At 35.5% G+C, this 24,304-nt stretch overlaps 1 non-coding gene across 1 annotated transcript; it reads right to left on the bottom strand.

Moving 5' to 3' along the window:
• Nucleotides 1-22,493: 22,493 nt before the first annotated feature.
• Nucleotides 22,494-22,593, bottom strand: LOC132297721 (U6 spliceosomal RNA). Its single transcript, XR_009479385.1, has one exon. It is a non-coding gene; the product is annotated as a U6 spliceosomal RNA (small nuclear RNA).
• Nucleotides 22,594-24,304: the final 1,711 nt, after the last annotated feature.

Below are 24,304 nucleotides of genomic sequence, written 5' to 3' on the forward strand. Positions count from 1 at the left end.
TCCTTTTTTTTTATTTATTTATAAGTCACCCACAAATTTCACGTGAGATCAAATGTAATTAATTTTTTTTAGTAAAAGACACTTTGACCCCTATTTTTTGCCTTTATTATAGTCAGACCTCCCACATTTACATAATTACACTGTTATCCATGTCAGATATTATCATTTATGCTCCCTTTGGCTGGAGGAATGAAAAATAGATGGAAGGGAGAGGATGAGAAATAGATTAGGCATCCTTAGGGAAGAGAAGTTGTCTCCCTCACTTTTTGTTTGGTTGGATGGAACAGATAAGAGAAATGATGGATGAGATGACATTTTTTTGTGTTTGGTTGAAAGGAAGGGAAAGATACCTCATTATTAACATCTCACTAGTTAAAGTGAATTTTTTTGAAAAGGTTAAAAATGAGAATTAAAAATTGTTAATTATTATCCTGTTTTCTCTCTCCTCTTCCCCTCAAAATTGGCCGGATAACAAAATACAAAGGAAGCATCCCTCATTACTTCCTCCCACTTTTCGCTTCCCTTTAACCAAACACAAAAACCTTATTGCATCACTCCTCTTATCCATCCCTCCTCGATCCTTCCCTCGAACCAAACATAGCATAATACAGATGGAACAAATTGGCTATTTTACCCTATTTACCTTTTTTCAATCTAAAACAACACATGTTGAGAAACCTAGGCCTGAAAGCAAGAGAGTGATCAATGGTATACCTTGAACGCTTGAAGATCGACAAAGAGATATCTTCTTGATTGAGAAAGAAAGACATCTTCTGTTAAGAGAAGAGAGTGAGCGATGAGAGAGAAAAAATTTGTTATAAAAGAGGGATTGACTTACATTAGGGTTGGGTTGTCCGTACCTTTTTTAAAATGGCCTTCCACTTCTCCTTGTTTTCACTCCTCTTCACAGAATTCCCAAAACAACTTTTAGTAGTTCTCTGAAAATAGCAACTCTTGTAACCCAGTTTTCATAAAATTGTTCTTCAAAACTACAACCAAATAGGTCAAATTACATGTTTTCTGTTTTTTGTCATTCCCAAAAACAAAAACTATTTTGGAAATTCTAAACCAAGCAGGGCCAGTTTTCATAAAATTGTTCTTTAAAACTACAATCAAGTAGGTCAAATTACCTGTTTTCCGTTTTTTGTCACTCCCAAAACAGAAAACTATTCTAGAAGTTCTAAACCAAGCAGGGCCTAAGTGTTCACAAAATACCCCACAGTCCAACTGGTGTGCTTCGGGGTCGTCACTCCCGAACCCACACGGTTTGTGCACCACCAAAAGGTAGTGGTGTAGAGCTATGAAGAATGTGGCCAAGTTTTACATTTAGAAATTGCCACTACTACCTTTCACTAAAAATTTAGCTAGGGCAAGTAGGGATCGTCCCAAGGGATTAGTGAGTCGTACTAGATTGAGAAATCAAGATTAAGGTTAGTAGGTCGAGTGATCAAAAGATTGGTTGGTGGTTGAATTACACTAAGATGCAATTTAAACTAAAGTAAACAATAATACAATAAGGAGAATAAAATAGAGAGAGATATCTTGGAGTTTAGAAATCACCACTAAGCATACTTTTCTACACCCTTAATGAATGATTAATAAGGGGAAAAATACGCATTACAACAAAGAGTGTGTGTGTGGTTGTTTCAATAAGCATGGATGACAAATTAAGCATATACTGTCTAAGCAACATGGTGGATAGCACAACATATCAAATTAAGCCATTAATCCTTTCTTTAAGCTCACAACCAAACACATCACAATGTTAGAGATATATGTTACTTGCTTTCATAAGTATGAAACATCAACAACAAGCATGGATTGTCCTCCTATTTAACATTTAAACTACAACTACACTACAATTAAGCTAATGACATGAAATTAAACTAATTAAACTAAGGAAGAGGTACAATCCATCAAGAAATGAGTATGAACCATCAAATAAACCACAAGAACATTCCATTAAGCACTATGTCTTGACAATCTCTAGATCTATAGTATTAATACACCTAGACATGCATCAACAACACAAGAAATAGAGACAAACACATGAACATTTATTCTAGCATACATAGACATATGGATAGAATGAAATGATCAATTGGAAGCATTAAACCATACAAATCATTAAATAAACAAGATCTATATATATATAAGTGTCAAAACATGTATCACAATACAAATCCCCTCAAAAATACATAAATCAAGATGTAAAAAGAATGCTTAGGGCTAACTCTGACCCTAAGAGGATGTCTAGCCACTCATGGATGATGTCTTCCAACCCTCAAAGGCAAGCTCCATGGAAGAAATCTAATCCTTGGTTGATGAAGAGCCTCCAATGGTGTCTCTAGCCTCCTCATCTTCTTTGCTTCCTCACTAAGAATTCTCTTCTCTAAGTATCTAAGTATGGTATAAAGTATATCTCAAAAAGTGGCTCATATTTCTTATATAGGTAGGTCAAAAATCACCCCAAATGAGCTGGGCTCGTACACCAATAATCCTCTAATAATTGGATATGAAACAACTTTTAATGAGCTGGAATTTGGATTTTCTCGGGATTTGGGAAGTTCGATCGATCGAACTTGTGGTGAGATCGATCAAACATGGCTGAGATCTATCGAATTAAAGATGGATCGATCCTCTATGGCTGCGCCTTTTTGGATAAAAACAAATCTAAAATATTTTGAAGATATTTTTGGGAAAATGACAAAAGCGGTTGGTAAGGTGGTACAGTTAGATAAGATCAATCATTTGGATAAGGACAAGATGGTTCGATCAATCAGAGAATGAAGTTGGATTGGCTCAGATCCATCTGGAAGTGCTGAGATCGATGAAAGTTGGATCGATCGAACTTTTCTTGAGATCGATCGAAGTTGCTGAAATTTCACATTTTGCTACCTTTTGCTCTACTTTGCTCCTTTCTTTGATTCATTCCAGAATTGCTTCATTTCTGCTCTTGTTTGGCTGAGTTAGCTTATTTTAGGGATAAGTACCTGAAAATGGAAATAACACGAAATCAATCTAGAGTGGCAAAATAAGATAGATAAAGGTTCTAGAATACCTAAACTTAAGGGGTTTAAATGAGCACTTTTCAGTGCTCATCACACCCTCAAACTTAAATATTGGTAGTCCCTATCAATGAACTAGAAAGTAAAGGAATGAAATGAACAACTATACAACTATGAACTAGAAAGCAATAAATGGATAACGTCACTTTCGTAGTGAACACGATTGCATTTAGCGTATGCAACAAGCCTTTTAAACCCCTAGGTTACATCTAGCAGACGAGTGAAGTCTCGTAAGGGTTTCCAGAAATGAAACCCACAAACGTTAAGCTCATTCTTTCAAAAGAGGCACCAATATTGCAAACAAGTATTGGGAGAAAACTACCTCAAGTATGCAATGTTTCAACCCTTTCCAAGCAATCTCCCAAAATTTCAACATCAAGCAAGCAAGCATGGTCCTCCACACATTAAGAAAATGATCATGCAAATCAAAACAACTCTAGAATCCTTTTTGAGTGGATCGGCATCAAATATGTTGCTATCTTAGCCAACTAAAGAAATGATCACATCCTTACCCTCAAACTAGCACACAAATCTAGTACCGATTATCAAGACAAAAAGTGGACCTTTTATTAAAACTTTATTGTTTTAGGTGCGCTTATTCTTTTCACTCAAATTTTTTTTTTTTTTAGGATCAAAGATGGAAGTATGGTGCAATGTGTTGATCTATTAAGCTTTCTAGCGATCCATGAGGTCGAGCGTTAGGTCAATGACTCCCAAACTAGACGACTTTAGGGCACTAGGTGTTCAAACACCCCTAAGGACTTACACGCTCAAATCAACTAGGCTACAAATCAAAACAACCTCCATCTAATCATTTCCCACTTCTCACCTTTTGGGAGAAGTCCTCACTTTTTATTTACTTTTTGTAACTTTTTTTCTTTTCTTTCTTCTTCTTTTTTTTTTTTTTTTGATCAATTGTTAACCTAGAGTTTGGGCCCTCTACCTTTCAGCGCGAGAAGTTCAGTGCTTGATGAGGCTAGAATCCCGGCTACTTAGTAAAAAGGGTTTGTTATCCACCTTTATCAAGAATGAAAGCTTTCAATGCACTACTAGCTCAATTGGGATATAACCAATTCAATAATTAACAAAACATGTTCCCCACAAATGAATGCTAGTGTGCGCCTGTGCTAGTGTAGAATCCTATAATGAATCTCAAAATAATCACAAAATCAGGATGATGTAGACCACAAGTGCAAGCATGATATCAATCTTTCAAAAATTTACTCCTAAATGGCATCAACAAGGCATACAAGGAGTATTGGACTCTCAAGTGAAGCAAATTTTAAATTTTAAGCAATATAGTCCTCATAAGATCAAAATCATAGCTAGTTATGGATCAATCATAGAAAATCCCTCAAATACACAAGTCATGCTCAAAATTTTGAATTTAAAAACAAACACTATAAAGCACCATTACCCCTAAACTTAAATAGCACAGTGTCCTCAATGTGCAAAGAGAACAAAAGGGAAAGAGTATACCAGTGCAACTAAGGTAAAGAATTGCTGGGACAGAAGTATCTAAAGTGGGTGGCATAGCCCCCCCAAACTTGGGATTAACTGTGGTCCTGAAATTTTGGCACTTAGATAAAACTCATCAGATAACAAAAGGGATAATAACAGTGCACAGTGGACATGCAAGTGTAAATAGGATAGCAACTGAAAATAGAGAGAGGTATAAGGGTGGTCCTGAAAATTTTGGGCAGTATTATCTCTCACTAAAGTCATTAGGATGCACCTGATGGAGTCAAACAGATAGATATAAGAATATGAAAATAGGACATCCATAAAGAAAGCATATATAAACCAAAAATAAAGTATAGTACATCCAGTATCAAAGCCGACAGCCACGGCTGCAAAAATAATATAATAATATCAAAAATATACAGCAATCACAGATATATAAGAGGAATAAAACGAATGGAAAGATCGAGTGGAGGAGGTAGGATGGGCAGGTCGCTCTCCGTGGATGTCGCGGATGTCTCTGGATAGATCTCTGAATGCGATCATAACATCCGTGCGGAGGGAAGCAATGTCAGCTCTAATGGAGACAGTCTCTGCGTGGATGGATACCACTGTGTCCTCCAAAGTCTGAAGTCACTCTCCGAAGTCGGGTATGTGAGCAGGAGCCTCAGGTGCCGCTGGAGCGGGAGAATGATGATCCTGAGCCGGCTCCGCATCGTGAACGGGTGACCCAACTGGAGAATGCTACTCTGGGTCCTCTGCAGGCTGCTCCAAATCAATGTCCATGTGTACGGCAGCTAAATCGACTACGACGTCGTCCGCTGCGGGGTCTGCTGCTGCTGCTACCGCCTGCTCCTCTCTCTCTGACTCCTCAGCTGCCTCGGTAGCATCGTCCCGCAAACTCTTGATAAGAGTGTTGTAGCTCTTATCCCAGTCCTTTTTCTTGAAAGAACAGGCCCCAGACTCAGTCTGCTCCCATGGCTGGAAAGGATAGCGCTGATCACGTAGAATCTGGGTGATGAGGTGGCCAAATGGGAGATACTTAGCCCTTTTGGGCTTGGCCTTGCTGATGTGGTCGACATACAGCTTCATCATGGCGCTCCAGATGAGCTCTGGGATAGATAGCCAATACCTTGTATAGAATGCATACAGAGCTGTCAGATAGTCGCCGCGCCTCTATGTCTTGTGGCCGACCATGAAGATGTTACGGAACAAGACAGAGTCGAAAAACCACAGGTCATCTGGAAAATAGGTCCGGGTGGCGAAGGTCTCGCCACCGGCATAATGACTTGTGAGTAAAACGGCCATGTCTGTATATGATGGCCTGTAGAGAGTGGGATATGTGTCATGTAGCTCTGGAGGGCAGACATGTGGACAGTGGCACGATCTGGACAATGTGTCCACAGTGATGCGGATCGGGTAGCCGTCAATGGTGGTCTGCAGCTCCGCCAGGTTACTCGGGGCATGCCGGAGGTTCTGGAAGAACATCCGGACCAACCTCAGGTACACTGGGTATGAGATAGGGGCAAGAATGGCTGAGATGTCCCTTCGGAATATATCATCATATACTGATCGGGAAAGTACCGATCAGGAAAAGAAGTCTGTATCGAAGACCTACTCATGCGCCACTCAAAGGCGTGAGTATCTATGTAATGGCTGGTCTAACTGCTGGGCTGGCTGAGTTGGCGGTGGTGATGGAGATGGTATGTGCTCAGCCTCAGCGTCAGCCTGTGAAGAAGATGCCTCGGCAGAAGACTGTAGTCTGCCATAAGATAAGGGAGACTGAGGTGGAGTGGGCTCTGCTGGCTCTTCCTGAATGGGGTCCTGGGCATGAAATAAACCTGCCTCGTCGTCCAAACTCTGCCTACCCCTGCGGTGATAGTGTCCGCGAGCTACAGTCTTGAACCTAGCCATGGCCTGTAAAACAAAAGGAAAACTTGCAAAATGGGAGTTAGTGCCAGCATAAAGAATTAAAGCACAATTATAGAATCATGTATGTCAAATAGGATAAACAAAATAGATAAGGAACATGAATCTATGCAAGTGACAAGGAATGAGTGACCTGATGTGAAGCATGCTAGACAGTATAAGTATGGAATGCATCCAATGTGGAAAACACAAGCATTGGGCATGTATGAGTTAGCATGAAACACAAAAAATGGTGTGTGAGATGTTTAAAACAAATCTGTGAAGTTCGATCGATCACAAAAATGTGAGATCGATGCAAGTTCGATCGATCAAGAATAAGTGAGATCGATTTGTAATAGATCAATCGAATAAAAAGTTCGGATCAATCGAATAAAAAGTTCGATCGATCGAACTGTGAAGTGAAACTCGAAAAGTCACAAATTTGTGACGTGGATGGCACGGGGCCTTCACGAACATGGTCGTAGGCCCATCTACACAACAAATCAACCTATTGGGTCACTTGGTTCGGCCCATATCTCCCAAAATCAAATCAAAATTAAGAAAATATAAAAACATATATACATATATATACATAGAGGTTGAAGCTTCATCCATGGCAATAGGCATCATGAAAACAATCTAGATCTAACAGTTAAAGCATGTGTTCATGAAATCAAAGCTTGAAACAAAAAGATGAAGATTCGGATCTCACCGGAATCAAGAGAGAAATGGAGATGCGAATGAGATCTTAGATCCGAGAGAGGGATTCAACACTTGGGATGCTCGTCGGAATCTTGCTGGAGATGGAGAAGAGTTGGGATGCAGTGGCGAAGGGGGAACGAGGGTCTCAGATCGATTCTTGTGAAATCAATCGAATGACCCTGAATCGATTTTTAAAAACATTCCCTTGCCAGTTCGATCGATCGAACTGAATCCTCAGATCGATTGAACTGACATCGATCTCTCCTCAAAAGTGACAAAATATTTTTGGGATTTTTGAAAAAGTAAAAATAAATAAAATAAAAGGTAAAAATATTTTTAGAATTTTTGAAAAATATTTATATACTTATATATATATATATATATATATATATGTATATAAGAATTTAAAATAAGTCAAAACATATATATATATATATATATATATATATAATTTTTTAGAATATTTGAAATTAAGAATTTAAAATAAAGTCAAAACAAAGTCAAAATTGAAAGACAAAGAACAAAGATCGATCTCTCCAAGATTGATCTCAGAATACTTTCGATCGATCGAGAATGCATAGAATTGAAGAAATGTTCGATCGATGAGACAGAGAGGCTTTTGGATGCAGGTTCAAAATTTTTCTAAGTGTTGGAACTGCAGATCGATCTAGGAACAAGTTCGAATGATGGGACAAAGAGCTGAAATATTCTGGTTTTGTTCGAACAATTGGACAAAGAGTGATTTGGATGCACGTTTGATGCAGGTGGGAAATTCGATCGATCGAACTCATGCAAAATGCTCAATTTCAACATACAAGTGCATGCAATCCTAATCACAGTTCCTAGCAATGCATATGAACCCAAAGCCAATATCTAAACTTCGCAAGAAATGAAATTAAAGATAGAAATGAGCGAGGAATAGGGTTTTGACACCCTACGAATTGTCGTGCTAATCTTTAACGTCTCTAGCAAGATGTTGGGCTCTTTTAGCCTGGATCAAACATCTTATAGTGCATCCCCTCCTCAATGGGGTGATAAGTGTTTTGAACTCCACCCAACAAAATGGTTCTTTGAGGAACTTGTTGGATTAAGCTCAAAATAAGTTTTTGGTCCTTGGTCAAAGCAATCATTGGGCTTCCACGCCCTTTCAAAACAAGACTTTGAAACAACTTTCCTTGGTTTCCAAGTTGAAGATGGACTTTTTGGAACTTTGGTCTCACACAAAAACTCAATTCCTTCACATTTAAGGTCATGACATTTTTCTATAACATTCACCTCTTCATGTTTGTCAAATGAGTTGGGGGTTGGATTAAAAATATTCAACTTTACCTTCATGTGGCCAAATGAGGTCTTCATTATCCCCATCCTACAATTAATGTTGGCATTCGCGGTTGCCAAGAAAAGACGGCCAAGGATAACAGGAATTTGGCTCTTAGGTTTTAAGACCGGTTCCGTGTCAATGACAACAAAATCAACGGGAAAGAAGAATTTATCAATCTTAATCAAGACATCCTCAATGATACCCCTAGGCTTTTTGATGGATCGATCGGTAAGTTGTAAAACCACTGACGTCGGTTTCAAGTCTCCTAAGCCTAATTTGACATATACTAAGTCAAGAAGAGCCCGATTAATGATATAATCACCAATGATGCATGAAGTGGTAGGTGAACCGGGGTCCTTAATCTTTGGAAGAGTGTTATGCTGCAAAATTGAGCTCACTTGCTCGGTTAAGACCACTTTCCTAGGTGCTTGGCTTTTGTTCTTCCTCTTTTGGGTGCATAAGTCTTTTAAGAATTTAGCATAAGCCGGAATTTGCTTGATTGCATCCAAAAGCAAAAGATTAACTTTCACTTACCTAAACACATCCATGATTTCATTTGCTTTGGCATTTTGCTTGTCAATTGAAATGGATCCTTTTAAGGTATCTGTAAATGGAGCTTTTGGTTTAAAAACCTTTTCAGAATTTTTCTTTGAAGTCTCTTCAACACAAGAAGTTTTGAAATCATTTTGCAAATTTCTCTTTTCAAAATCACTTTTCAAATCACTTTTCAACACATTCTCATTTGAAAGATCATGCATATGCAATGAAGGAGGAATATGATATGAAACGGGACGGGTGTCAACTTTTGGTTGCACCGGTTCACTCTCTTCATTGGACATACCCACTTGGTTGTCCACAATCTTCCCACTTCTTAAGGTAGTCACCGCATTGACATGCTTTATTGTGTGACCTACCGATGAGGAATGAGTCTCCACAACGCATTGTTGCTTTTGTGGGGCATTCAAAGGCATTTTCCCTTTCTCTCTAGCATTCAAAGTGCTAGTTATTTGCCTACTTGGGTTTCTAGCTTTGCAATAGATTGAGAGTGAGAATAAAGTAATTGTGTGTTTGCCTCTAGAGTGCCCAAAGTGGTCAAAACTTTCTCTTCAAAAGCAGGACTTCTAGCATTTCTTTGGGAATATGATTGATTGGGAAAATGAGAATTTGAAAATTGGTTTCCTTGTGATTGGTATGATGATCTAAAACCTTGGGAACCTTGGCCTTGCACTAGAGGTGGAATGTACTTTCCTTGAAAACCACCTTAGGAAGGGTTTGAGCCCTCCCCTTGGCTTTTCCAAGAGAAGTTCGGGTGATTTCTCCAACTAGGATTATAGTGATTGACATAAGGATTGTTCCCTTGATTCACAAATGTTGCATTTACTTGTTCATGATGCTCTCTTTGCACATGTCCATAGGGACAATTGGAAGTAGAATGTAAAACACTTGAACAAGTCATACATGTCTCATTAGATGCATGATGAGAATGGTTAGGGAAGGAAGATACTTGATTTACCGAGTTTTGGTTGATCAAGAATTGATCAAACATTTGAGATAATGATTTCATCTCGGCGGCTATTTCATTGGAGTGGTCGACTTGATGTAAGCCAACACTCTTCTTACCACTAGAATTTCGACCATTCTTCGAAGATAAAGTTCGATGCAAAGAATTTTCACTCATGCTCTCATAAAGACGCCACACATCATCCTCAAGAAGTTATTGAAAAAGGCCTAAGATTGTTAAACCAATATTTTGCCTTGTCTTTGAGGGTGAATGGAAAAAGTTTAAGCCTTAAGACCTCTTCCAGCATGTCCGTGTATCTCACGGTGGAACATACTTTAAGAAACTCATCCAAATGCTTATAAGGTTCTTCACTTGGAAGTCCATGATAGTTAGGAAGCATTTGAATGGTTTGTGGTTTGATCTCATAGTAGTGTACTCTAAATGGTGGCAATTGAATGTATGTGGGTGCATTGTATTCATTAAGCACATAGTGATCTCTTAAAACAAGGGGAGGATTAGCAATTGGAGGTGCAACATGGGCACCTTAATTGCCTTGAATGATTGGAGGTAGTGGAGCATAGAATGGGACTTGGCCTTATTGTTGTGGTGGATGAACGAATGGCCTCGGCATGCCTAATGGAACTTGCATGTTATCATGATGCACATTGGAATGGAGGATACCTTGTTGGTCTATGTGACCAAGGTCCTCCACATGGTCCTCATTGCGTCCTTCCATTAATGAAATAGATTGACTAGAACTACCTCTTCCCCTAGGGTTTCAAACAATGGATTCAAGATGAAAATTTAAAGGGACAAGAGTGGGTCTCAATGATCTACGACTATGCATGCACAATGTAACACAACAAGCAATAATGACAAACACTTCACCTTCACAACAAATCAACAATCAACAAACTTATTCCATATACAATGTTCCCATACTCCCATTCTTTAACAATATGCAAAGAAAAATAACTTGCCTCCACGTGGGCTCACGATTTATCTAAGAATTGAATTACAAGCCTCCACGCGGGCCGACGATTTAACGAAGGGTTGAGTAAGGAAAAGCTCACAAAGGTCCTTTAGTACTTCAACTCCAAATTTTTTTTACCTTTTAGCTTAGCAATTTTTTTTATGATTTTAGCATTTTTCCTTGCTTGCTTAGCTCCTTTGCTTGAATGCTCATTTGCTTACCTTCTCAGCTCAATGCTCTTAGTCAAACAAGAACAAACACAATAAGTAATAAAAATTGAAATGGAAATAAAGTAAAGACACGATCAAAGGAGTATTAATTCCTAATTGATTTCATAAATACGACCTTACCTTCAATCAATCCCCGGTAACGGCGCCAAAAACTTGGTGTGCTCCAGGGTTGTCACTCCCAAACCCATACGGTTTGTGCACCACCAAAAGGTAGTGGTGTAAAGCTATGAAGAATGTGGCCAAGTTTTACATTTAGAAATTGCCACTACTACCTTTCACTAAAAATATAGCTAGGGCAAGTAGGGATCGTCCCAGGATTAATGAGTCGTACTAGATTGAGGAATCAAGATTAGGGTTAGTAGGTCGAGTGATCAAAAGATTGGTTGGTGGTTGAATTATACTAAGATGCAATTTAAACTAAAGTAAACAATAATGCAATAAGGAGAATAAAAGAGAGAGAGAGAGAGATCTCGGGGTTTAGAGAGTACCACTAAGCATACTTTTCTACACCCTTAATGAATGATTAATGAGGGGAAAAACATGCATTACAACAAAGAGTGTGTGTGTGGTTCTTTCAATAAGCATGGATGACAAATTAAGCATATATTGTCTAAGCAACATGGTAGATAGCACAACATATCAAATTAAGCCATTAATCCTTTCTTTAAACTCACAACCAAACACATCACAAGGTTAGAGATATATGTTACTTGATTTCATAAGTATGAAACATCAACAACAAGCATGGATTATCCTCCCATTTAACATCTAAACTACAACTACACTACAATTAAGCTAATGACGTGAAATTAAACTAATTAAACTAAGGGAGAGGTACAATCCATCAAGAAATGAGTATGAACCATAAAAAAAATTACAAGAACATTTCATTAAGCACTATGTCTTGACAATCTTTAGATCTATAGCATTAATACACATAGACATGCATCAACAACACAAGAAATAGAGACAAACACATAAATATTTATTCTAGCATACATAGACATATGGATAGAATGAAATGATCAATTGGAAGCATTAAACCATACAAATCATTGAATAAACAAACTCTATATATAAAAATGTAATACCCTTAATTTTAAAAGGATAGTCTAGGTATTTATTTATTTGTTTTAATTGTATTTTTAATTATTTAATTGATTATTTGATTAATTGCTTATGTGTTTAATTGAATTAGGTATTACTTGATTATTTGATTACGTGTCTATGTATTATTTGTATTTGTCTATGTATTAATTGTTTAATTAGATTATGTACTTAAATGGTATTTTGATTAATTGTAAATTAAATATTTTCTTTTTTTATTATTTTCTTTTATTTATCTTTTATGGTTATGGTCAGTAGTAATGGGCCAACCAATTGGGTCCCATGGATTACTTGGATAGGAGATTGGATGTGTATGGATTATTACCCATGGATAGTTGTGTATGTATATATATAGATATATATTATATACATATATAAAAAGGAAAGTAATTTATTAATTACTTCTATGGTAACTTGGGTAGTAATATTTAATCTTATGTATATGTTTTATATTTAAATAATAAAAATATACGTAGATTTGATACGTGTTATGTTTTAAGTTACTTTATAATATTATGGTAACTTAAGTATTATTGGATAATCCATTAATAAATAATAGAATATGTATAATTTATTTATTTAATAAAGATATACATAAATTATAAACGTAACATATTTTACTTACCTTTTTAATATATATAAAAAGGAAATTAATTGATTAATTACTTTTATGGTAACCTGGGTAGTAATATTTTATCTGATGTATATGTTTTATATTTAACTAATAAAAATATACATAGATTTGATACGTATTATGTTTTAAGTTACTTTATAATATTATGGTAACTTCAGTATTATTGGATAATCCATTAATAAATAATGGAATGTGTATAATTTATTTATTTAATAAAGATATACATAAATTATATACGTAACATATTTTACTTACCTTTATAATATTTTAATATTTATTTTTTTTAAGTTGACGTGAATTGGGAAAAGGGTTAGGGTTATTTTATTTAACCTATAAATATATAGCTATAGGTTGTAAAAGGGGGTTAAAAATATTCACGTGATATATTATAGAGAGAGAGAGTTAGAGAAGGAAGGAGGAAAAGGAAGGAAGGAGGAGAAAAACCCTGTAGAGAGAAGATCAAGGAAGAAGAAGTTTAACTTTCGATCCGAAAGTTTAAGGCAAGTTCTTCTTCTATCTCTTTCCCTTTGATTTGTATTTCTGTACATGCCTAGGAAATTCTAAGATTTATTAAACACATAAAATTAAATTATTATGCATGTTTAATTGGATTAGAATATAGGTTTTATGAATTTTGTTCAAATCTGTTCTTGTGTTATGAATTGATAAATGCATGATTTTGATTTGATTTCCGGTGTGAATTTTTACGTGTTTAAATTATGTATTTTTCATATCTGTGGAATGATGGAACGTAAAAACATGCGTAGGATTCCTAAACATTAAATAGGAACTAAGTTTCGGTTTAAATAAATTTAAATAGACTCAATCATAATGATGCTTGCTATTTGAATGTTTTAAACAAACGAATGATTTAATCTTTTAATATGTTTTAGCAATTGAGATTAAATGTGTAGGATGAATTGGATATGGAGAATGCTTATTTGACGGTATAATAAAATATCATCATATGTATAAGAATCAGTTAATGTAGGACATATGATATAGGAAGCCTAAATAAATAATAAGTCATTCCTATTTTGTGATAACTTGATATCATATTATCATAGTTATTTCTGGATTGTTTAATGTATTTCCTTAATCGTTACATTAATTGTTGGATTATGTGGTTTAATGCACCGGTATGGGACGGTGGCATTCTAGGGACAGATTAACTTATCAGTTAAGTCCTACCTATTTTATATAAGGGAATGGATTGACTAAAATGTTAAGTCCTACTTATATTCAAGTCAGGTCAGCTGAACAAGTTGAATGACTTATGGAGGATTAATTTATTATATAAGGGAATGGATTAACTAAAATGTTAAGTCCTACTTATATTCAAGTCAGGTCAGCTGAACAAGTTGAATGACTTATGGAGGATTAATTTATACTGAATATGATGGTTACTAGATTATATATATATAAGTATGGTGCCATGATATGAGCTTGAGTCTCAGGATCAGTGGTTAGGGTACGTATATCGCCAAGGATGTGTAGCTAGATATAGTGTAGTTGTGTACCCTGGTAGGTCTAAGTACTGATGCCCACTATATGTGCATTTTGCATGTTGCCTACTATTCAGGTTGAGACAACTTGGATTGACTTGGATGTATACGTGTATTGGATCTCTGCTTGGACTGTAGTAGAGTAGAACTTGTTTGTGGGCCTGACCCACCATTATTTTTCAGATGTTCGTCAGGAGTAAAGGTTATTCGTGCTGAGCGGGGATCAGTCCACTTCATTCTTCCGATGCTACATAGGAGTTCCTTTATGATTCAATTTCCTGATTTAGACAGTTATTGCTGTCATTTGTTTAGTTTGGATTTTCTTGGGGTCCACACAGTATGGATTCCCGAGTTGTATTTTAGAGGATCAGTTGTATCAGAAGAGTTTATTAATTAATGAAAATATATTCTGAGGTTTATTATTAGATTATCGTTTTAGTTTCTTGTCAGCATTTTATTTATTCTTCTTTATTCTTTTGTACTCTGTGTTCGTTTATTATCAATTTGTTTTGATATCCTCGGGTATTCGGGCGTGGGCCTGGCCAACCAGCATTCGGGAATCCGGGGGTATCACAGTTGGTATCAGAGCACTCCAGGTTCAAGTGTCCTTAGGAGTGTCTTTCGTTATGTGACTTCCGCGTTGCGTCTCTTAAAACTTAGAGCCCGTATTAGGATTCGTTGTACTCTATTTACGGTTTGTTAGGAGGAGCTGATGTCAATTATATTCTGTAGTCATAGAATGGTTGGCACTAGGAAAATGATGGGTTCAAGGCGAAAGCAATAAAGACCCAAAGGAGTAAAGGAGTATGTTATCGATTTCGTTGCCAGAAGGCAGAGTTAGGAATCGATGGTTTAGGTTCGTTTGGCGTTACTTTAAAAGTATAAGACAAGGAAGGATTTAGGTGTACGTGATAGGTCACCGCATATCGGGGCCAACACGACTTCAGTTGATCTCAAAAAGGAGACAAACAAGTAGGAGCCGAAGAAGATCCTAATGGAGGAGATTTATGTGCATCCAATAGAGAGGATACTAAATCTTGAAGATGGATGATCGCGCGAGGTGATCTGAATTACTAATAGTATAGCGAATGTTATTAGTAGAATTGGGGTTGATCAATCTACAAATAATTAAGCTTTCTTATCATCTCTAAAAGAGGTATATAAGAAGTATTGTTCAGGAGTTTAGGGATCGAATGTGTTCTTATCAGAATGAAATACATAATTTTTAAATCACATACAAGAGGGCATTGGTATTATGTTGTGACGTCCTAATTCGTTTTAAAAAACCAAGTTAGACAGTTTACATTTCACATATAAGAAGGATGAGGGTTAAGCCCTTGGTATTTGCTTAGGCAAACATTTGTGTTTTTAAGCTATGTTTTAAAGGATATGTTTTGAGGTTGGATGATTATTTATGAAACTATAAAAGGAAATTTTGAAACAATCTAGTAAGGTTGATTTCAAAGGAGACTTTCTTTTCTAGAAAGAACGATGTCCTAAGTAAGAGTATATTTTGTTTTATTGTGTTTATCATACGTTTTTTTTTTTTTTTTTTTTTTTTGTTAATTACTCGGGATTTGGTATGTGGTTTAGTTGGGGACATAAGTGTGTAATCAGCCAATTATTGTTTTAATAACATGGTGTAATAGCGTTATTTACGTTAGATTTGTGAGCGTACGGTCGTAGAATTTGGTAGATACACATAAATCTAGCCAATCTATTAGACCTGGACATATGTCATTATGGTGTGTTTTGGGATAGGATAATTAAACCATCACTACGATTCAAACAATCTAGAACGATTAGTTTGATATACTTTATGTTAGGTATGGATTCGTATCATATTACAACGCCATGATATTAGTGGTTGTTAATGTTTCGGTATACGTGAGGTAGTGGTAAATAAAGATCACTGTAACGCCATGATGATTTATCAAAGGTGCTGGATTTGCTGAACATCTTCTTAAAAATTTTAGAAGTTCTTACCAAGTCGGATGGAGGATTTAGTACTGGATTAAGTACTTATTGGAATGACACCGAGTGAGGATAGAAGACTGAATAAATATTCATTAGTAAATTCTTAATCAAGAATTTATTCACGAGGGTGTGTCATTAGGAGGAATTTACCGGTGTTGCACATGGAGGAGGAAACTAAGTCTCTTCATTTCCATAAATAATATGGAATTATTTTTTAGTCACAATTTGCAATAATTAGCTGTTACTAGGAAATTGATAACTTATGTAGAGGATGGAAAGATTTCATATTCTTTTGAAGTTAGACAAAGAAATCGGATTGTCATTAACTTGTCTTAAAGAAGTAGGGTGTGTCAAAGACAAGATGGTGAAACCAAACACCTATATAATGATGAGGTGCATGGTATGTATGGAAAGGTCGTAGTTTGTTGACTTTTGTTGAGTTATAGTCATAGTTGACTATTGGTAAATGGAATCACCGATTGATTTTCAATATCGGCAAGTTTATCATGCATCAGTGGTGGATAGATTTAGTTACAGAATTCGCTTTTGAAGATGCTCCAATTTAAATGTTGGGTACAGACGAAAGCTGGTGGTACCGGACTAACGGTACTTTCTATAAACAAATTGGATGGAGGATGCACAGACTGAGTTTCACAACTTTTAGTTCTTCATCCTGGTGGAAAGATGATGCTTCACGATAGGCAGGAGAAGGGACATAGTGATTTCTCTCCAAGTCTAATATTTATTAGATAGTAGAGATGGACCATCAAAGATCACTAGATCCTTTGCTGCCATTTCCTATACTAAAGTGGAAATGAGAGAGCATTTTATAGATTTAGTTGCGGGATTTTTGATGTTACACATGGGTCAGGATTCTAGATGGGATATTGGTTGACTGATATATTAGGTCAGCTTGATTCTTGTCTATTTCGAACTGGTAGGACTTTAGTTCATACGAATAGAATGGATCACGAGACGGTTTAGATAGATAGAAGTGGTAATTCACACTTTATATCAAGTTCCGTCTGGTGGAAGCAATTATGGAAGTGGATGCTCTTAACAACCGATAAGATATTTAAATCTTTCAGTTCGTTGATGAGTTATCAGTTGAATGTATAGCGGGTTTAATAGTAACACTTGTTATTACCAAGGTAGTTCAGGAGGTCAATTTTAAATATTGGAGCTGACCCTAGAGAAGGAGTTTAAGGTATTGGAGGAGAGTTAGTAGTTTCTGTAAATAGTGATATGACGGTCGGGCGACTGAGATGGAAGTTTATAATTTTTCTTGGTACACCCAAATGGTTAGAAGGTACATCACGACATTAAATGTCAGTTTTGGTGAACAGGTACGGATAAGAACGTGTATATAATTGCCCTAAGTGTAAAACCTGCTACAAAGGTAGAAAGTTGATCATCGGATATCATAGAATCTTTAGCCACTTCTTATAACAAATATGGAAGTTGAACTAAACAAGAGTGACGGTCAATGGGAAGGATCGACATTGATTTGGAATTTTTAATTTTTCATACGGATTCCAAGTGGATTGAGAAAAGATCGCTTGAGGACATAAATTTGAGTGATGCTTATTTTAGAACTTCATAGTAGTTCTATAGTTCAGTGATAGTGGTGTTATAGCATGTGGATGTCCATATTAGTGGATGCAAAGTGCTATTTCGAATGAGCTTTATGAAGATTTTGGAGCAGCAGCTCTACTTCATATCTATAGACGGAGGAATTAATCAAGAGATTAAATTAGACCATACAGGATATGTTTGAGGCGTATATCTTAGATTTTCATGGGCAGTTGGAAGTGTTTACTTCACTTGTCAGAATTTTATCTGTGATATTGTTGGCACAAGGAGGTTAGTGTGACAACTTTGGAGGTTTTGTATCATTCACAATGCATACCTCTCATTTGTTGGTTGGAAATGGAAGTAAGGGTTGTACAATCAGACTTCGACTTCATTTAAAAATATGCCGGAAAGAGATACTTCTTTTTGTACTAAACTGCGCGCGGTTGGGAGGCGACAGTGGGATGTTGTAAATAGTTGAACTCATATACTAGAGTTTTTCTATCAGGGAGTAGTTTGCTTGTTCTGTTTTCCATATAGGAAGAAAGGCGATTTTTGGAGAAAGGTCAATTTTACTTATTACATTGACTTTTAGAGAATTGTGTTTCGCAATTGAGGCAGTCGCCTCTGAATTAGCGTTACCAAATTATTAGCGCTGGGTGCATAGGAGTTTGTGCGTATATTCTATAGCACTTGAAGGTATGTAGATCATTCATTTGTCAACATGGGAGGATTACGTTGTTATTTGATACAACTTACGCATTGTATGATTATTGTGTTTCTTAAAATATAGGAACTCTGTATACCACTTGGTATATTGGAGTTAAGTGGAGCCCTTATAGTGAGGTTGCGTCTACTTGGGAATATGATGATGTTTTTCACTCACAGTTTCCAAGCATAATGGAAGAAAGTAAGGGCGAATTCCGAGGACGGAATTCCTTTTGTTAGGGGGGAAGAATGTAATATCCTTAATTTTAAAAGGATAGTCTCGGTATTTATTTATTTGTTTTAATTGTATTTTTAATTATTTAATTGATTATTTGACTAATTGCTTATGTGTTTAATTGAATTAGGTATTACTTGATTATTTGATTACGTGTCTATGTATTATTTGTATTTGTCTATGTGTTAATTGTTTAATTAGATTATGTGCTTAAATGGTATTTTGATTAATTGTAAATTAAATATTTTCCTTTTTTATTATTTTCTTTTATTTTTCTTTTATGGTTATGGTCAGTAGTAATGGGCCAACCAATTGGGTCCCATGGACTACTTGGATAAGAGGTTGGATGTGCATGGATTATTACCCATGGATAGTTGTGTATGTATATATATATAGATATATATTATATACATATATAAAAAGGAAAGTAATTTATTAATTACTTCTATGGTAACTTGGGTAGTAATATTTAATCTGATGTATATGTTTTATATTTAAATAATAAAAATATACGTAGATTTGATACGTGTTATGTTTTAAGTTACTTTATAATATTATGGTAACTTATGTATTATTGGATAATCCATTAATAAATAATGGAATATGTATAATTTATTTATTTAATAAAGATATACATAAATTATATACGTAACATATTTTACTTACCTTTTAATATATATAAAAAGGAAATTAATTGATTAATTACTTTTATGGTAACCTGGGTAGTAATATTTTATCTGATGTATATGTTTTATATTTAACTAATAAAAATATACATAGATTTTATTATGTTTTAAGTTACTTTATAATATTATGGTAACTTCAATATTATTGGATAATCCATTAATAAATAATGGAATGTGTATAATTTATTTATTTAATACAGATATACATAAATTATATACGTAACATATTTTACTTACCTTTTTAATATTTTAATATATTTTTTTTTTAAGTTGACGTGAATTGGGAAAAGGGTTAGGGTTATTTTATTTAACCTATAAATATATAGCTATAGGTTGTAAAAGAGGGTTAAAAATATTCACGTGATATATTATAGAGAGAGAGAGTTAGAGAAGGAAGGAGGAGAAAACCCTGTAGAGAGAAGATCAAGGAAGAAGAAGTTTAACTTTCGATCCGAAAGTTTAAGGCAAGTTCTTCTTCTATCTCTTTCCCTTTGATTCGTATTTCTGTACATGCCTAGGAAATTCCAGGATTTATTAAACACATAAAATTAAATTATTATGTATGTTTAATTGGATTAGAACATAAGTTTTATGAATTTTGTTCAAATCTGTTCTTGTGTTATGAATTGATAAATGCATGATTTTGATTTGATTTTCGGTGTGAATTTTTACATATTTAAATTATGTATTTTTCATATCTGTGGAATGATGGAACGTAGAAACATGCGTAGGATTCCTGAACATTAAATTGGAACTAAGTTTGGGTTTAAATAAATTTAAATAGACTCAATCATAATGATGCTTGCTATTTGAATGTTTTAAACAAACGAATGAATTTAATCTTTTAATAAGTTTTAGTAATTGAGATTAAATGTGTAGGATGAATTGGATATGGAGAATGCTTATTTGACGGTATAGTAAAGTATCATCATATGTATAAGAATCAGTTAATGTAGGACATATGATATTGGAAGCTTAAATAAATAATAAGTCATTCCTATTTTGTGATAACTTGATATCATATTATCATAGTTATTTCTAGATAGTTTAATGTATTTTCTTAATCGTTACATTAATTGTTGGATTGTGTGGTTTAATGCATCGGTATGGGACGGTGGCATTCTAGGGACGGATTAACTTATCAGTTAAGTCCTACCTATTTTATATAAGGGAATGGATTGACTAAAATGTTAAGTCCTACTTATATTCAAGTCAGGTCAGCTGAACAAGTTGAATGACTTATGGAGGATTAATTTATTATATAAAGGAATGGATTAACTAAAATGTTAAGTCCTACTTATATTCAAATCAGGTTAGCTGAACAAGTTGAATGACTTATGGAGGATTAATTTATACTGAATATGATGGTTACTAGATTATATATATATAAGTATGGTGTCATGATATGAGCTTAAGTCTCAGGATCAATGGTTAGGGTGCGTATATCGCCAAGGATGTGTAGCTAGATATAGTGTAGTTGTGTACCCTGGTAGGTCTAGGTACTCATGCCCACTATATATGCGTTTTGCATGTTGCCTACTATTCAGGTTGAGACAACCCTATAGTCTAGTGAGGTTCCTTTAGTGTGTGTGTGTATATATATACGGACTACTAGTTACTATTGGATTGACTAGGATGTATACGTGTATCGGATCTCTGCTTGGACTGTAGTAGAGTAGAACTTGTTTGTGGGCCTGACCCACCATTATTTTTCAGATGTTCGTCAGGAGTAAAGGTTGTTCGTACTGAGCGGGGATCAGTCTACTTCATTCTTCCGATGCTATATAGGAGTTCCTTTATGATTCAGTTTCCTGATTTAGACAGTTATTACTGTCATTTGTTTAGTTTGGATTTTCTAAGGGTCCACACAGTATGGATTCCCGAGTTGTATTTTAGAGGATCAGTTGTATCAGAAGAGTTTATTAATTAATGAAAATATATTCTGAGGTTTATTATTAGATTATCTTTTTAGTTTCTTGTCAGCATTTTATTTATTCTTCTTTATTCTTTTGTACTCTGTGTTCGTTTCTTATCAATTTGTTTTGATATCCTTGGGTATTCGGGCGTGGGCCTGGCCAACCAGCATTCGGGAATCCGGGAGTATCACAGTTGGTATGAAAGCACTCCAGGTTCAAGTGTCCTTAGGAGTGTCTTTCGTTATGTGACTTCCGCATTGCGTCTCTTAAAACTTAGAGCCCGTATTAGGATTCATTGTACTCTATTTACGGTTTGTTAGGAGGAGCTGATGTCAATTATATTCTGCAGTCATAGAATGGTTGGCACTAGGAAAATGATGGGTTCAAGGCGAAAGCAGTTGGTAGGGTGGTACAGCTAGATAAGATCAATCATTTGGATAAGGACAAGATGGTTCGATCGATAAGAGAATGAAGTTGGATCGATCGAACTTTGAGATCTTTGAATAGGGACAAACATAGCTCAGATCCATCTGGAAGTGCTGAGATCGATGAAAGTTGGATCGATCAAACTTTTCTTGAGATCGATCGAAGTTGCTAAAATTCCACCTTTTGCTTCCTTTTGCTTTACTTTGCTCCTTTCTTTGATTCATCCCAGAATTGCTTCATTTCTGCTCTTATTTGGCTGAGTTAGCTTATTTTAGGGATAAGTACCTGAAAATGGAAATAACACGAAATCAATCTAAAGTGGAAAAATAAGATAGATAAAGGTTCTAGAATACCTAAGCTTAAGGGGTTTAAATGCGCACTTTTCAGCGCTCATCACCAACCCCATAACCCACCTAGTCGGAACAGTCTCCCTATCGAGGACTAAATAGTTTAAACTATGGTCATGTTGTCACCTCTAACTCTAGTTAACTAAATTAGTTCAAAACTAATCATAGTTATGTAACGACCCTCACCCTAGCCAGACACAATATTGTCCGCTTTTAGCTCCCCTAGCCCATTTCTTGATTTGTGCGTGTCATCCTTGCGCAGGGGCCATGCTAATCTTCTCTATATCGTTCCAATTTTATCGGATGTCGAAGGGACAAATCAAGAAATGTTCCTTATAGTTAATTCAAACTCCTTTTAGTTTTATTCAATTGAAACTTCAATTTTTTTTTCCTTTTTTCTTCTTCTAAAGAGTAAGAGAGAAGAACGAAGACCCAACACAATGACGACTTAGAGAGTTGTTTGTAATGTGATCTTTGGAGTTTTAGTTAGTTCTTCACTTCGATCATTTTCACAGAAATATCGAAAAAAAATTGGATAGTAATTATGAAGTATAGTTGTACATAAAGGAGCTATCTTTCAAGGTTTTGAAGTTCAAAACCTCACATATTTGGGCAAAAAAGATTACATTAACTTTGAAATTGGATTATACTGTGTACAAGCCTACTCTATAACATGGTATTATGTAATGTCCCGGATTTTTCTGTATTGTTCCTTTATTTATTTTTTCGTACCTTATTTTGCGTGTCATGTGGGCTTCAAGGGTCATTCAGAACTTTTTCTTGAGCTCGGGAGTTTTAGAAATGCAATACCCCTAATTTTAAAGGATAGTCTCGGTAGTTTATTTTTGAGGTTTTATTGTAATTTTGCGTTTTTATGTGGTTATTTAGCTATTTGTTTGGTTGTTTTGTTTGTTGTTAATTAATTGATTAATTGCAGTATTTTGTTTTATTTCATTATTTGATTTAATTGATTAACATGATTAGCTGGATTAATTGTTTTATGTATTTAATGTTGGATTAATTATTTAATTGGTTTGATTTAATTGTTAACTGCTTAATTGTTTTAATTATATAGTTAGGGTTTTATGTTTTTATGAGATCGTGGGTGGCGGACTAGTTGTTTAGTTATTGTTTTAGTTTTTCCCTTCACGTAGTAAGACTAGGTTTAGGGTAAACTTAGTTGCCTATATATATACGAGTATAAGTCTGCCAAGGGTTTTAGAACCCTAAGTACGTACTGGAGGCAGAGGAACTGAGGAGTTGAGAACAGTAGAAATCGCCGAAAACCTTAGGAAGACAACGTTAAGATTTTGAGTTAAAGTCTTACAGGCAAGTTCTAACCTTAACTCCTTCCCTTTTACTCGTATCCTTTGCATGCCTAAAGCAGTTCCAGGAACCATTAACCGTAAGAATTAATTGATTGTGCATGTTTAAAACTTATTAAAGCAGTATGTGTTGAAAAGATTTGTAAATTGCTAGTCTTTGTGTTCGACTATGTACCTACTTGTTTTAAATTGCTGTTAATCAATGCATAAAGGAGTTGGATAAATCTTTTCTGGTTAAGTCTTAACCTAATCAAAACCATTAGAGATTGTAACAGAGAGGGACAGAATCAATGGAATTCACCGGAGACGAAACAGGTGAGGAACGGGTGAGAGCCAGCTCTCAGTTAAGGAGAGCAGGCTCTCCTTCACAAAGAGGCGGTTCCATGGAAGCATGGAGCCGGCTCTAATGGTCCAGGAGGTGGCTTCCTCAAAGAGGGAGTCGGCTCTATCTTCTTTGGAGGCGGCTCCCTCTTTGAGGGAGCCAGCTCCTTTGTGGTTTTGCAATTTTTTTTTTTGGTATTCTGCGAAGTCTGGGCTATTGTGTTCGAATTTTTAAAGTTCCAGGTTGAATTAGGAGCTGTTCTGGGGGTTTGCAGTAATGTCTAAACCCTTATTAAGGTTTCAGAAGGCGTGGTAATGCATAATGTACCATAGGAAGCTAATCTAGAAAACAATGGGAAACTCTTCAGAAAGTTTGTGTGT

This window comes from Cornus florida, unplaced genomic scaffold (genome assembly GCF_030987335.1).
Source record: "Cornus florida cultivar Cherokee Brave unplaced genomic scaffold, ASM3098733v1 CherokeeBrave_3.0.0_Hap2_Chr02, whole genome shotgun sequence".
NCBI classification, from domain to species: domain Eukaryota; kingdom Viridiplantae; phylum Streptophyta; class Magnoliopsida; order Cornales; family Cornaceae; genus Cornus; species Cornus florida.